Source organism: Gossypium arboreum, chromosome 10 (assembly GCF_025698485.1).
Source record: "Gossypium arboreum isolate Shixiya-1 chromosome 10, ASM2569848v2, whole genome shotgun sequence".
NCBI lineage: Eukaryota > Viridiplantae > Streptophyta > Magnoliopsida > Malvales > Malvaceae > Gossypium > Gossypium arboreum.
This window is the reverse complement of record NC_069079.1, coordinates 102,330,747-102,346,107: the sequence shown is the minus strand read 5'-3', so window position 1 is coordinate 102,346,107 and position 15,361 is coordinate 102,330,747. Positions and strand designations below refer to the sequence as shown.

Sequence of the window (15,361 nt, the reverse complement as noted above, 5' to 3'; positions counted from 1 at the left end):
TAACTAATGTTCAACCTTAACCTGCTGATAAGTCGAACAGCGAGCAACGAAGTCAGTAACCTTATGCTTAAACCCTGGCCACCAGTATAATTCTCGCAGACTTCGGTACATCTTGTTCCTACCAGACTGCATAGCATAAGGGCTACTACGCGCTTCCCTCAGAATCGACTGTCTCAAGTCCTCATTATTTGGCACACAAATCTGACCGCGGAAACATAATACCCCATCGCTATTAATCCCGAAATCAGGAGTAACACCACTCTCAACTTGACGGAAACATAACTCAAGAGACTTATCCCCTATCTGTTTATTTCTGATCTAATCAATCCATGTTGGTTTCACTTGAAATTCAGCTAGCAGACTCCCATCGTCGAAAATACTCAGTCGAGCGAACATCGCTTTCAGATCGGTCATGACCCTACAGCTCAACGCATCAACCACGACATTAGCCTTACCAAGGTGATAGTCGATATTGTAGTCATAGTCCTTAAGCAGTTCAACCCATCTATGCTACTTAAGGTTCAACTCCTTCTGGGTAATGAGATATTTGAGGCTCTTGTAATCGGTGTAGATAGTACACTTCTCACCGTACTAATAGTACCTCTAGATTTTCAAAGCAAAAACTACTGCGGCCAACTCCAAATCGTGCGTCAAATAATTAACCTCATGAGTCTTGAGTTGACGAGCGAAACAGTGGAAATCTGCAAGTGTACACAATCGTAACAAGTAATAAAGTGACAAGTAAATGTCGAGTTATCGTACCCACAGCGACTGTAAAAAGCAATATTTATGAAATTAAATAAAACACTTTGGTGAGGTAAAAATAATTTTTGTTTGAAAAGAGTGATTTATAAACTAAGATTTTAAAACTAAGCAAAAAATTTAAATAAAATAAAAGAGTTCTAGTGCACGATTTCAATTAAGATTTAATCAAGATGATCTAATTGTGTTGGGTTAATTATACCTGTTTAACTTAGAAATATGAAATTCGTGCTTATGCTGTTATGAATAAATTCATGGCAACCCAGTAATTTGCTAACTTATGAACATATTTACTAATTAAAAGAATTCCATTTATCTCTTGAACATATCCCTATCCCAATTCAACCGACTAAACAGATTTAATAAAGTAAGCATGCTATCGCACATACATACTTATTGAATTAAATTATCTCTCGCATATTCCTATGTCGATTCAACCGATTAATTCAACTTAATAAACATGTAAAAGATCATGTGAAGTAACAAAGTAGCCATACCTTGAAACAATTTAATCACAACAATCTTGCAAGTTATGCAAGGTATATGTATCGCTAAATACAATGCTGATTTAATTTTTAGTTACCTTAGAAGAATTAAACATGCACTGATTAAGTACTGAGTCCATTAATTACAATTTCAATCCGTTTAAACAATTAATTCTTTAGTTATCTAAACAATTATAATGCCAGATAACCTAAGCATGATTTTACTTAATCAAGCATTTCACTGAGGCCTATAACAGCATAAACACTAATTTAATAATTCAAGTAGGCAAAATATAATCAACCCAACACGAATTAAATTCAAGCTAAATTGATTAAAATAACCATTTCAACAACAATATTTTTCATAGATATGTTCATCATAAAAACAACAGAAATTAAAAAGATAGGGAACAGAAAGCAAATCCAGTGTTTCTCTACAACTTGACTGTTGGTCCGTTCTTAGTCTCCGTTGTCTTCGCCGAGCAAGGCTTCTATGAGTCCTTGATTGCTGCCCAAGATGGTTGAATAACACCTCTTTCTCAAGAGAGGAAATCGGCACAAGAGGAAGGGAAAATGGGATGGAAAAATGGAGAGGAAACTTTGAGAGAAGTGAAGAGAGGATGAGAGAATGTTGTGGAATGAGGGATGTTGAGGGATGCTTTGAAATGGGCAGCATAGGGTGGCTTTTATAGCTGAAGAGGGCTGCTAAAAATAGCAAATTCAGCAGCCAAGAGAGCCCTCCCATGGCCAGCCACACACATGGCAAGGTTGAAGCTTTCAACCTTGCTAAAAATAGGCTGGGGCAAATCTACAAAGCCTAAAATAAAGGTGGGGTTTGAACGTAATTTGGAGGTTTTTCAAGGGCCTTTTTGCAAGCATATTTTATCAGCTAATTTTTTGATTTGGGTCAGCCAATGGACGGTTCTGTTCAGCCCAATTAGTGGCTGGTTCGGCTCACTCCATTCGGTTCAACCAGTGCGGTTCACTAGGCCCTTTCTTCATACTTAATTAAAATTAATTCATTTAACCTAAATTAAATAGGAAATAAAGTAAAATTAATTTAATTGTGAATTAATACACATTTCCGGGCCGTCTTGGGCTGGAAATTAATTGGCCTCGATACTTCAAATTACTCTCGATTTTGTTCTTCTCGCAGTGTTCACAGGGCCATTTTTCTCCAATTGTGTAATTCTGTCAAAAATAACCAAATTTAATCAAAATTAACTATGAAATTAATTAAAATTCATAATGTTCATATTTTTAACATAATTTAATTATTTTATAATATTTAATTATTTTTTGACAAGAATTTAACCGGAATAGCTTGGTTTTAAGTTAAAAAGGGTATGAAAAAATATATAAATTTTTGTGTTTCCACACCCCCAAACTTAATTCATTGCTCGTCTCGAGTAATGCACAAATTTTGAAAATAATTTCTTGGAAACACTTTGAAAACCTTCTTCAGAACAACAGTTTTCTCGAAATTATGAATTTGATATACTTATGCTCAAAGAATAAGGAATTTGATCATTCTGCTACTCAAGTGTTCATATTATTCAAATTGATCTCAACAATTATTACAATAGCAAAATTAGACTAAATGTTTCCTAATAAAGACATGCTGATTCTTACCAATTCAATTTTTTAATCCTTTATTCAAGATCAAGTCGCAATCATTAAGCTTAACCTATGTCTTCATATGTTGCACAAAGTAATTTCTCTCCACTAATGTAGGTAACTTTGGAACTTCGAATCAATAGGTCTTTAACAAGGTTGTAACATGGCTGGGCTTAGGGATAGGTAAAAAGATAGATAAATTTTGGCTAAAAACCCTAAACTCAGTGTAAATCGAACCTTCAATCACTAACTTTCACATGCTCTTTTTCAAATATATGTGCTTTTTTTTTAATTATTGAGCACTTGCTTTCTGCATTCAAATTTTTTTCTCTCTCTTTTTTTTTGAGTATTTGATATTTCTTTTCAACTCCCCAAAACTTATTTTCAAACGATATTCTTGAATAGTACTGAGTCTAGTGTTTGGGGTAATTTAAAGATAATTAAGAGAAATGTGATGGGCTAAATTTGTATAGGTTCCAAAAATTAGGCCATATAGTCTCAAAGTTGGATTTCAAAGGATAAAATTTAGCATGGTAGGCTTGAAAGGCTCAAACGATCCAAACAATAGCTGCCTAAATCATTTCCAATGTTCCAAGCTTCCTAGGATTTCGCCTCAAGAAACTACTAAGCCAATTCTAAAGACTTAAACTTTCATGCATACCTAACTTTCCTAAAGAGATAAAAATTTTATGGTATGAAGTTGCATTCTTTATTAAAAATACATTCATGTCATCATTAAACTACATAATAATTTATTGAAAAAAAATAGAACTTTATTCATACTCAAGTTTAGCATACTTAACAAAATTCAAATTTATTGAACAGAAATATACCCTAATCATAATTAAAAGAAAAATTTTATTTTGGATGAAGATAATTTCAAATTTCGGTCCCCCCAACTTAAAATGAACAATTTCCTCATTGTTTAAAGTGAATAGATACTATACACCAGGTAGGAATTCAGAAAAGAGGAGGTGAGTCAATGTGACTGCTTAAGTACCAAGCTCTTTCGAAATCCAATTCTAGACATGTATATATCTATTGCCGCACTTTATACTTTATGACTTGTCCATGTTTATTCAGGATTTCCTTCTCTTGTTTTATTATGCAGAAATAAAAGTTCCTAATTTAAACTTGATCCTAAAATAACCTAAAAAACATAAATAAAATAGAGTCAAGATCCCTCCCTTTTATTTATTTGCAGATCCTTCCTACTTGGACTCATCTTTTGCTCCATCATTATTGCCTTTGCATGAATCGATTCTCTCCTTTTTCGAGAGTGGAATCCATGGTTTGAATATGAAATCTGGAAATTCAGGCACAAAAATAAATGGGTCATTGTATATTCTCTGGAAAGCACTTTGAATCAAGTCATCCCTTATTTTTGAGTATCTCCAGTATGCTTGTTGCTGCCATTGCATGTGTTGCATTAAGTCCATCAAATTTGACAACTCATCTCGAAAGTCTGGGCTAGGTGACTGAGCTCTAAACATTGGAGTTCCAACATCCGATTCATCTTTTGGCTCTACTAGGTCCACCTTATCAGGGACTTCAAATGATTGCATCGTGGGATCTTCTTCTTCATCAGGTTCCTCAGGCTCTTCACTTTCTTCAACTCGTTGTTGTAGAATTGAGTCTCTGGCTACTCGGTAGAGGTCCCAATCTGTAATTGTGCCTTGGGTGTACCCTGTCTTCTTGACATTAGCAAGAATTTCTACTTTCAAGTACAGAATAGTTATTGTAAAGGGGAAGTCAGCAGGGCCAGAACGTCTAGCGGCACAGTTTCGAATTTCTTTCAGGATGATCTTTCCTACATCAGTGTTCTTACCCATTAAGATCGAGTATAGTAAGACCATTCGCTCCAATGAAATTGTAGTCCCATGTGAGCTAGGCTGAAGGCTGAAACAGATGAAATAAAACCATACCTTTGCAATAGGTGTTAAGTATTCTCTTCTACACGTGTGGGTTCCTTGTTTCGACACAGTCCAACTGGAACCTTCAACTGTAAGCTCCTCGAGAATTTCTTGCAGAAGTTCCGGCTTGATATTGCTTATCAAAGACGAATACTCGTCGTTCTCGAAATCAGGCAATTCAAAGAACTCATTAATAACATTTGAATTTATAGTTACCTTGATTCCGTGAATAGGGACTTCTGTCATCTCACTTGAAGTTAAATTCGCGTAAAACTCTCGAAGTAGCTCCTCATCCACACTAGGTCTCTTTTCACAAAACAGTTCCCAATTGAGAGCTTCAACAATTTGATGAATACATGCCATGAAGTCTCTGTAGTTGCTCTCCTTCAGTATGAAACCTTTCTCAGGATGCATCTGTTGATTTTTGTAGGTACTTTCGTATCTCACTTTAGCTTCAACACAATGGAACTTGCTTTGTGTTTCGTTGATTTGAGCAGAGGCACGAGTTCTCTTGCGAGGCATAATTGACCTTTTTGCAAAAATATAAGAACTCAAAGAAAATTAATGCAAGAAAAAGATGGCAAATTAAAAGAAGAAGGGTTGAAGAATTTTGGCTTAAGGCTTGGTGTGCAAAGAGGGTGCCGCACAAGGCTAGAGATGTAATGGCCTAAATTCAAGGTTATCGGAACAATGGTTTCGTAACCATAGATCTGATTTAAAGAAAAATTTATTTTAATATTTTTGCTTGAAAATTTATATGATAGGAAAATCGTATGAAAATATTGATAGGAAAGTTTTATCGATTTAGTGATTAGTTAGAAAAAGAAATTATTGAAGAAATTGGGTAAAATAAGGTATCGGGGCCTCTATCTCGTAAAACCGAGTCAAAAATAATTTTATAAATATTTATGAAATATTATTAATGTGGTATTAAAATTTCGTTAGGAAATTTTAATGTTTGGGTAGTCAATTAAATGAAAAGGACTGAATTGTAATAGGTGTAAAAGTTGCTAGAGTGATTAAATAGCTTATTAGTCTAATGAGAAAGGATTTAAAAGGCAATTAGACCCAAAAGTTATTTGGGCTGGCCGGCAAGGGTATGCAATCAGCAGAAAAATTGATAAATTAAGGGTAAAATTGGAATATTGCAAAATTAACTAAATAAAACTAGGACTAAATAGGAAATATCTAGATTTCTCTTCATTTCTCTTCAATTCCAGCAGCTAAAAATGCCATAGGAGGGTTCTCTAAGCTGGTATTTCATAATTTTTGCACCAAGTGAGTTAATCCTTTCCTTTTTCTTGTAATTTTTGTGTTTCTAAGACTTTTACAACTAGATCCTACTATTAAATTCATTAGTTTTTGATTTCATGGATGAAATTTAAAGTCACCATGGTTGAGTGCTGTAAGTTTATGATGAAATAGAATGAAATTAAAGCTTTAATTTGTTTATGAGATGATTTTATTAGGCAATTTCAATGGAAATTGATTTTGGGACCTAATTGTGAAAATGTTTGGAATTAAATTCTATTGCTGAAATTCTGATTCCTAAAGGTTGTAAACTAGTTTAAGGTGATAGAATAAAATGTTAATTGAGAAAATCAGCTCAATTGAGAGGCTAATTGAGTAGGGACGAAATTATCATTTATTAAAAGCTTAGGGGAAAAATGGTAATAAACAGCTTGCACTAAAACAGTTTGGACAGCAGCAGTAGACTAACTTTGAAAAATCACCAAAAATTGTAGGAATCGAATTAGAAGATGAAAAAATATGTAATTAAATCTTATTGAGTCTAGTTTCTCATAGAAGAAATATTGTAAGCAATGGATTTGTAAATTTTGAGATATAATGAATTTTGTGAGACAAGGTCAGAATGAATTCGGGTTCCCCTGTTCTGACTTTGAAAAATTATAAAAATTGAATAAAAATAATTAGGGACTTAAATTTATATGTATAGAATTCTGAATGAGTCTATTTTTAATAGAAACAAACAAGAACATCATTTGAATTCTGTATAAAGAGATAATTTATTTTTAGTGAAGAAGGGTCAGAACTGTTAGACAACAGAATAGGGGTTACTTTGAAGAATAAACTGTACTGATTGGATAAACCAAAAATTCTGAAAACTTTATGGTAAAAATATATATGAGTCTAGTTTCAGGTAAAATTAACGGATCTTAATTTGGAGTTCCGTAGCTCAAGTTATAAATAATTTAGTGACTATGACTCAAGTAGACAGCTTTAAATGAACTATAAATAATAGTTGAATTATAGAGAATGTTGCATATGAACATGAAATGTATTAAATTGATAATTAAATTTATTTATTTAAATCCAGAAGATTAAAATCTGAAGCTAGATCGAGGAAAGGAAAAAGTTCGGGATTAATAGATTTTCTTGTTTACAAACAAGTATCAAGGTAAGTTCGTGTAACTTGAATTATATTCTTAAATTACTTGAGATTGTATGTTTTGATATGAATATGATTTGAATGTTCATTGTATGAAAATTTATGAAACATTGATATATTGGATAAAATGGGAAGAAATCCGTTTGAATGAAAGGAAAATTCGATGGATTTCGCAAAGGAATTGACGGTAAAAAGAATCTAGCCGGACGGGTGATCCTATCTGATATAGCCCTCCAAGAATATGTGTAAAATGGATTTAGCAGGACGGGTAATCCGAATTAGGTCTGAATTGCTTTGAATGGTAATTCAGATCCAAGCTCATTAGAGTAATTGTCGCTGAGATTTAGCTTTGGTGGTAATCCAGACAATACTCTATGAGTTTATATTGCGAGATTTAGCTTTGGTGGTAATCCATTGCAAGGTTGAGGTTCATGAGTGTGCTCTCTGAAATGGAAATGTGCGTACATGAATATGAATTGATCGGACGGAATTGTACACTAAAAGTGTACTTCGAAAATCCATTGAAATTAGATAAATTCAACGGGATAAATATGAAAATAATAAGGAATGAAAATCATGGTATTGATGAGTACATCAATCATGGTATATATATATATTATTGATACATGGAAATTATTGTACTAACTTGAATGTTGAGTTTGTGCATGTTAGGGTAATAATGCATTGAATGGATATATGAATGTTTATTATATTGTATTGAAAATATTAGGTAAGTATAATTCTTGTTACATGAGCTTACTAAGCACAAAGTGCTTACCCGCTTCCTTTTTCCTGTTTTGTAGTGTTAAGAGCTCGGAGGTCGGATTTGGTGGAGACACATCACATCATCAACCTCGTGATTTCGGTATATAAAGAAACTTTATTTTGGAAATCAATGGCATGTATAAGCTAACAAAGTAAATGTTAACGTGAAATGAATGTAAAGTTAGCCATTAGTATGGTTAACAAACACAGTTATAGATATGTGATGACGTTATTTTATATAAATGCATGAATCTATCATGAAAATATGTTGAATTGTTTTGGTTGATGTGGATTGGTCTCGATTTAATATTACGGGGAAGGTTAGATATTTATAAAAGGGCTATATTGAATATAAAAAAAATTAATTAAGTAAACTCGGTAATGCCTCGTACCTATTAAGCAATGAATACGGGTAGGGGTATTACAAGAGAACAAGCAGCAGCACGCAAGGGTGTGCAGCAAGAAGCGTGTGGCACTTCGTCGAGCAGGCTTGGAGCTTGTGCGGGAGCTGGGACGTGGCCTAGGCAGCAGCAGCAAGGGCGCGCAGGTGGGGCGCTAGAGCAGCAGAATGCGACCTGGGTAGCTGTTGGACTAAAGCAGTAAGCGCACGAGTGGGAGCTGGGTGCTGATTGGGTCGCGCATCGTGATGCTGCTGGGTGTTTGCCGACTAGGCTGCTAGAGCTAGGGGTGTTGCGGCACAAGGTGTTTTGGTTTTTGGTTGATGCATGGATGGGAGGTATAAGGTGGTATTTATAGCATAAGTAATAGGACTTAAAATAGAACTCTTAGTTTAATTTAATAATTTAAGATAAGAGTTTAATTCTAATCCTACTCAAATTTAACAGCAATTAATAATTAAATATAAGCATATAGAATTATCAATTGCTATTAATTATTAAGATAAACATAAAATAAAAACTGAAATTAAATTAATCCTAATTCTAATCTAAGTTGATAAAAGTTAATATATAAATTATAATGAATATAATTATATATTAAAGTTTATGAAGTTATTAATAATGTTAAAAAATAAAAAATATTTCTTCTAGATGCCTTAAAAAATATTTACAAACAAAGGCACCTAATTTTCATTATTTACAAAAGAGCAATCAAACTTTAAAAATAATTCAATTTAAGTTTCTAGACTCAATGAAAATTAAAAATTGAGTTGCAAATTAAAAATTGGATCAAATTGACCCTTTTATTTAAAAAACAAAAATTTATTTTGTTGATTAGGGAAAAATTTCTTGGAAAATTATGTTAAAATAAATTCCCAAGAAAGATTGGAGGGGTCACAAATGGTCCCGCTTAAGTTCCAACCTCCTAGACAGAATTTATTTAAACATACTAAACCCGAAAAATAGACCCTAAATCATTTATAAACAAAACACGAAAAAAATATTAAATATCTGATAAAATGAACGAGACATTATCCCGTTCGGTTTTATTCCCCCAATAGTATTTCAAACGCTGAGCATTAACTTGAAAATTTACCTTTCTTACCTTGGAGTTCAACAACTCCGTATGGATAGACTCTGTGAATTGTAAATGGACCGGACCAACGTGATTTTAGCTTACCTGGAAAGAACTTCAATCTCGAGTTGAACAACAATACTTGCTGACTTGCTTCAAATTCTCGAACCCGGATGTGTTTGTCATGCCATTTCTTGAGTCCCTCTTTGAGTAATTTGGCATTTGCATATGAGAACATTCGAAATTTTTCTAACTCGTTGAGTTGGAACATCCGTCTTTCTTTTGCGAGCTTAGGATCTAAGTTGAGTCATCGAAGAGCCCAGTAAGCTTTGTGATCTAACTCCAAAGGTAGATGACATGCTTTACCAAAAACCAGCCTATAGGGTGACATCCCTAAAGGTGTCTTGTACGCTGTCCTGTAGGCCCATAAAGCATCATCTAGTCTTTTGGACCAGTCTCGTCGGTTCAGGCAAACTACCTTCTCCAATATGCCCTTGATTTCTTTATTTGCTAGTTCAGCTTGTCCATTCGTCTACGGATGGTAAGCCGTTGCAACCTTGTGTTTCACCCCGTGCTTGTCTAGTAACCATTTTAACCACTTGTTCACAAAGTGGGACCCTTCATCACTAATGATGGCTCTCGGGGTTCCAAACCTCGTGAACACATGTTTCTGCAATAACTTCATCACAACCCTAGCATCGTTTGTAGGATATGCCTCTGCCTCAACCCATTTGGACACATAATCTACTGCTACTAGTATATACTTGTGACCAAAAGACGAAGGGAAGGGCCCAAGAAAATCAATACCCCAAACATCGAATAATTCGACCTCAATGATGTTTGTTCGAGGCATCTCATTTCTGTTGGTGACATTTCCAACTCTTTGACATTGGTCACAACTCTTTACGTATGCATATACATCCTTGAATAGTGTTGGCCAAAAGAATCCGGCTTGCAATACTTTGGCTGCAGTACGAGTTCCTCCGAAATGACCCCACTTGAAATTTGAGTGATGATGGTATAGAATCTTCGGTATTTCTTCTTCTGCCACGCATCTCCTAATCATCTGATCTGTATACTTTTTAAATAGATATGGTTCCTCTCAGAAATAGTACTTCACATCGTGAAGAAACTCTCCTTTGTTGATATATCTTATCATACGGCATTAAACCACAAGCTAAAAAGTTAGCAATATCAGCAAACCAAGGGGTATTATGGACATGACTTACCTTCAAGATATGTTCATCCGAAATGTTTCTTGAATCGGTACAAGTGGAGAATTCCCTTCTTGCAGCTCCAATCTGGACAAGTGATCTGCTACTTGGTTTTCTACTCCCTTTCGATCTTGAATTTCCAAATCGAACTCTTGAAGTAGAAGTACCCATTGGATCAACCTCGGCTTAGAGTTTTTCTTGGCAAGTAAATATTTAATTGCCGAGTGGTCTATATAGACAGTTACCCTGGTACCTACAAGATAAGATCGAAACTTGTCGAAAGCAAAATACGATAGCAAGTAACTCTTTTTCTGTTACCGTATAGTTTAACTGAGCTCCTGTCAGAGTTCAGATTGCATAGTAGATGGGATGAAAAACTTTGTTCCTTCGCTGGCCCATGACAGCTCCTATTGCGAAGTCACTTGCGTCACACATCAATTCAAATGGAAAGTCCCAGTCTTGTGTGACAATTATGGGTGCCGTGACTAATCGATTCTTCAAGTCATTGAAAGCTTTTAAGCATTCTTTATTAAATTTGAATATTGTGTCCTTCTCCAATAATTTGCATAAAGGTTTAGCAACTTTGGAGAAGTCATTGATAAATCTTCGATAGAACCCGACGTGGCCCAAAAAGCTCCAACACCTTTTACAAATGTTGGAGGTGGGAGTTTCTCAATAACATCTACTTTTTCTCTGTCTACCTCGATCCCATGTCTTGTTATCCGATGCCCCAGAACGATACCTTCTCGTACCATAAAATGGCACTTTTCCCAATTAAGTATTAGGTTTGTTTCTTTGCATCGCCTAAGTACCTTAGCCAGATTGGCTAAGCAATCATCATACGTATCTCCAAACACTGAAATGTCATCCATGAAAACTTCCAAAAATTTTTCAACCATGTCAGTGAAAATAGACATCATACATCTTTGAAATGTAGCAGGTGCATTACATAAACCAAATGGCATGCGTCTAAATGCAAATGTACTGTACGGGTAAGTGAATGTGGTCTTGTGTTGAACTTCCGGTGCTACCATAATCTAGTTGTACCCTGAGTATCCATCGAGAAAATAGTAGTAATCTCGCTCCGCGAGTCTATCCAGCATCTGGTCTAAGAACGGCAAAGGGAAGTGATCCTTCCTAGTTGCCTTGTTCAGCTTTCGGTAATCGATGCAAATTTTCCATCTCGTAACTGTTCTAGTCGGTATCAACTCGTTATTCTCATTCTCCATGACTGTGATACCTCCTTTTTTTGGTACACACTGAACCGGACTTACCAATGAACTGTCTGAAATAGGGTAAATGATACCCGCATCTAACCACTTGATAATCTCTTTTTTAACTACATCCTTCATGATGGGGTTTAGCCTTCGTTGTCCATCGATCATCCCTTTTTCACCATCTTCCAGGATGATCTTATGCATGCATATAGATGGAATAATACCGCGAATATCGGCTATGGTCCATCCGATAGCCTTCTTAAATTGTTTTAGAACTAAGATAAGTTTCTCTTCTTGCTCAGTAGTTAACTCTGCTGAAACAATCACAGGCAGAGTGGAAGCGTCACCTAAATAAACATATTTTAAATGAGAAGGTAATACCTTGAGTTCTAGTTTAGGTGGCTCATCGATTGATGGTTTTGGCTGTGTGTAATCTCTCTCTTCTAAATCCAAAGATTCAAAACGGGATTGTGGATTAAATCCCTTTTGATTAGCTTCTAGCAAAGCTAATTTTCATCATTCTTTCCAGAGGATCCTCAACAGAGTTGAGTTCATTTTCCACTATGAAATCTTCTAAGTCGGATACTGCAGAACAATCATCTATTACATCAGGAAATCGCATTGACTTGAAAACGTTAAATGTTACCTGATCGTCCTGAACGCGCATAGTAAGTTCGCCCTTCTGCACATCTATAAGTGTCCTTCCGGTTGCTAAGAACGGTCTCCCTGGGATAATTGGTACTTCTTTGTCTGCTTCGAAATCTAAAATTACAAAATCAGTAGGAAATATAAACTTATCTACACGTACCAATACATCATCGACTTCTCCTTTTGGATATGTTAAGGATCGATCTGCTAGCTGAAGTGTAACCGTAGTAGGTCTAACTTCACCTATCCCCAACTTCTTAAATATCGACATAGGCATCAAGTTGATACTTGCGCCCAAGTCACATAGTGCCTTACCATAATAAGCTGCTCCAATGTTGCATGGTATGGTAAAACACCCAGGATCCTTCAGCTTAGCGGGTAATTTGTCTTGAAGATATGCACTGTATTCCTTCGTCAAAGCTACGGTCTTAAATTCTCCAAGTCTTCGCTTTTTGGACAGGATATCTTTCATGAATTTTATGTAATTTGGCATTTTTTTCAAGTGCTTCAACCAACGGGATGTTGATATGTAGTTGCTTGAGTACGTCAGGGAACTTCTTGAATTGGACCTCCTATTTTTTCTTCTGGAGTCTTTGAGGGTAAGGTGGTGGAGGTTTATATGCTGAGTTGGTACTGGTTGATTTGTCTTTGGTGGCAATTCTGCTACTAATGGAGTGGTTGGCTGATCAGAGTTGGCTTGTTCTGAGGTTACCTTTTCAGGTTTTGCAGGTTCTGGTTCTAGTGGAACTGGAACTTCAACACTCGGTTGAACTTCTTCCAAATCTTGAGCTTCAGCATGCTCCTTTTCAGCTTCAATGATGTTGGGCTCTACTATTTTTCTGCTCCTTAATGTTAGTGCTTTACAATGCTCCTTCCCTGGATTTCTTAGATTTTCCGTATCACTAGGTAGAGCACCTTGTGGACGGTTCCTAAGTTCAGTAGCAAGCTGGCCCACTTGATTCTCCAAATTCCTTAGAGTGGCGTCATTCTTCACCATGTATGCCTTCAATAAATTCTCTAAGCTATTGGACGATTCAACTGAATCGGTTTCGAACTTCTTTGTGAGAAACTAGGCGGCTGGGTTGGTCTAGGTTGGGCGTAGTTGTTACTGCCTCCAGCCCCTTGGTTACTCTAGGAAAGATTGGGGTGATTTCGCCACGATGGGTTGTAAAACTTGGATTGTAGCCCTTGCCTTCCTCGGTTCTGGTTCTGATTACCTATGTAGTACATGGATTCTGGGTTTGACAGACATTCTTCAAACACATGTCCTTCCCCACAATAGACATAGGCTATATTCTCATATTGGTTAGGTGGTTGAGCTGCAAAACTATTAGACCCATTAGTGGTAAAATTCTTTAACATTGAAGATATCGAAGATACCTGGGATGCAAGTGAAGTGAGAGAGTCCACTTCATGGATTCCAGCAGCTCGTCTTCCTGACGTAGCTCGATTGGTTGGCCACTGATAATTGTTACTGGCGATCCTCTCGATGATTTCATAAGCCTCATTGTAAGACTTAGATAAGATAGCATCGTTAGCAGAAGCATCTACTACCATCCTTGTGTGAGCGTTGAGACCATTGTAAAATGTCTCAAGTTGGATGCAATGCTGAATTCTGTAATGAGGGCACTTTCGTAATAACTCTTTGAATCTTTCCCATGCCTCATACAAGGACTCATCATCCATTTGTTGGAAAGCAGTAATCTCATTTCTCAGCTTAGCAATCTTGGTAGGAGGGAAATACTTCACAAGAAATCTCTCTGCTAACTCTCGCCATGTAAAAATCGAGTTCAGTGGTAGTGAGTTTAACCAGGCTCGAGCTCTGTCCCTCAGCGAGTACGGGAACAGTTTTAATCGTAATGCATCTTCAGGTACTCCGGCTAGCTTGAAAGAGTCGCTCACATCCATAAACAGTCTTAAATGAAGATGAGGATCTTGATGGGCATTCCACCGAATCGCCCACCGTCGAAGCATCCGGAACATGGTACCGCTTCATTTCAATTGTTGTGCCTCGATCTTGGGTCTTCTAATACCTGGATTAAGTGCATTAAAAACTGGCATGACATATTGTCGTAAAGCTCTATCCTTATCATCAGCAATAAGGATAGGATTTTGAGCAAGGTTTGCTCCGTTTCCTTGATTGATATTCTCGAAATTCATCTCTTCGGTCCTTCTCTGGTTCGCTTGTCTTCTTCATTGGCGAAAGGTTCGTTCTATTTCAGGGTCCACTGGGAGTAAGTCGATACTTTGGTCAATACTCATAAACACTTGAAATAATCAGAGAAGAATTAATTAGGTAAGTAAAATTGAACAGGAAAATAAAAGAACCAAAATGTAAAAATAAATTCACAAATAATGTTTTTTTTAAAAAAAAATAGTCCCCAGCAACGGCGCTAAAAACTTGAAACAGTGGAAATGTGCAAGTGTACACAATCGTAACAACTAATAAAGTGACAAGTAAATGTCGAGTTATCGTACCCATAAGGACTGTAAAAAGTAATATTTATGAAATTAATTAAAACACTTTGGTGAGGTAAAAATAATTTTTGTTTGAAAAGAGTGATTTATAAACTAAGATTTTAAAACTAAGCAAAAAATTTAAATCAAATAAAAGACTTCTAGTGCACGATTTCAATTAAGATTTAATCAAGATGATATAATTGTGTTGGATTAATTATACCTATTTAACTTAGAAATATTAAATTCGTGCTTATGCTGTTATGAATAAATTAACGGCAACCCAGTAATTTGCTAACTTATGAACATATTTACCAGTTAAAAGAATTCCATTTATCTCTTGAACATATCCCTATGCCAATTCAACCGACTAAACAGATTTAATAAAGTAAACATGCTA

General features: G+C 35.7%; 1 non-coding gene across 1 annotated transcript; it reads left to right on the top strand.

Annotated features, from left to right (window-relative positions):
• The first annotated feature begins 14,116 nt into the window (after positions 1-14,116).
• Positions 14,117-14,223, top strand: LOC128283394 (small nucleolar RNA R71). The gene has a single exon (XR_008273735.1). It is a non-coding gene; the product is annotated as a small nucleolar RNA R71 (small nucleolar RNA).
• The last annotated feature ends 1,138 nt before the right edge of the window (positions 14,224-15,361 follow it).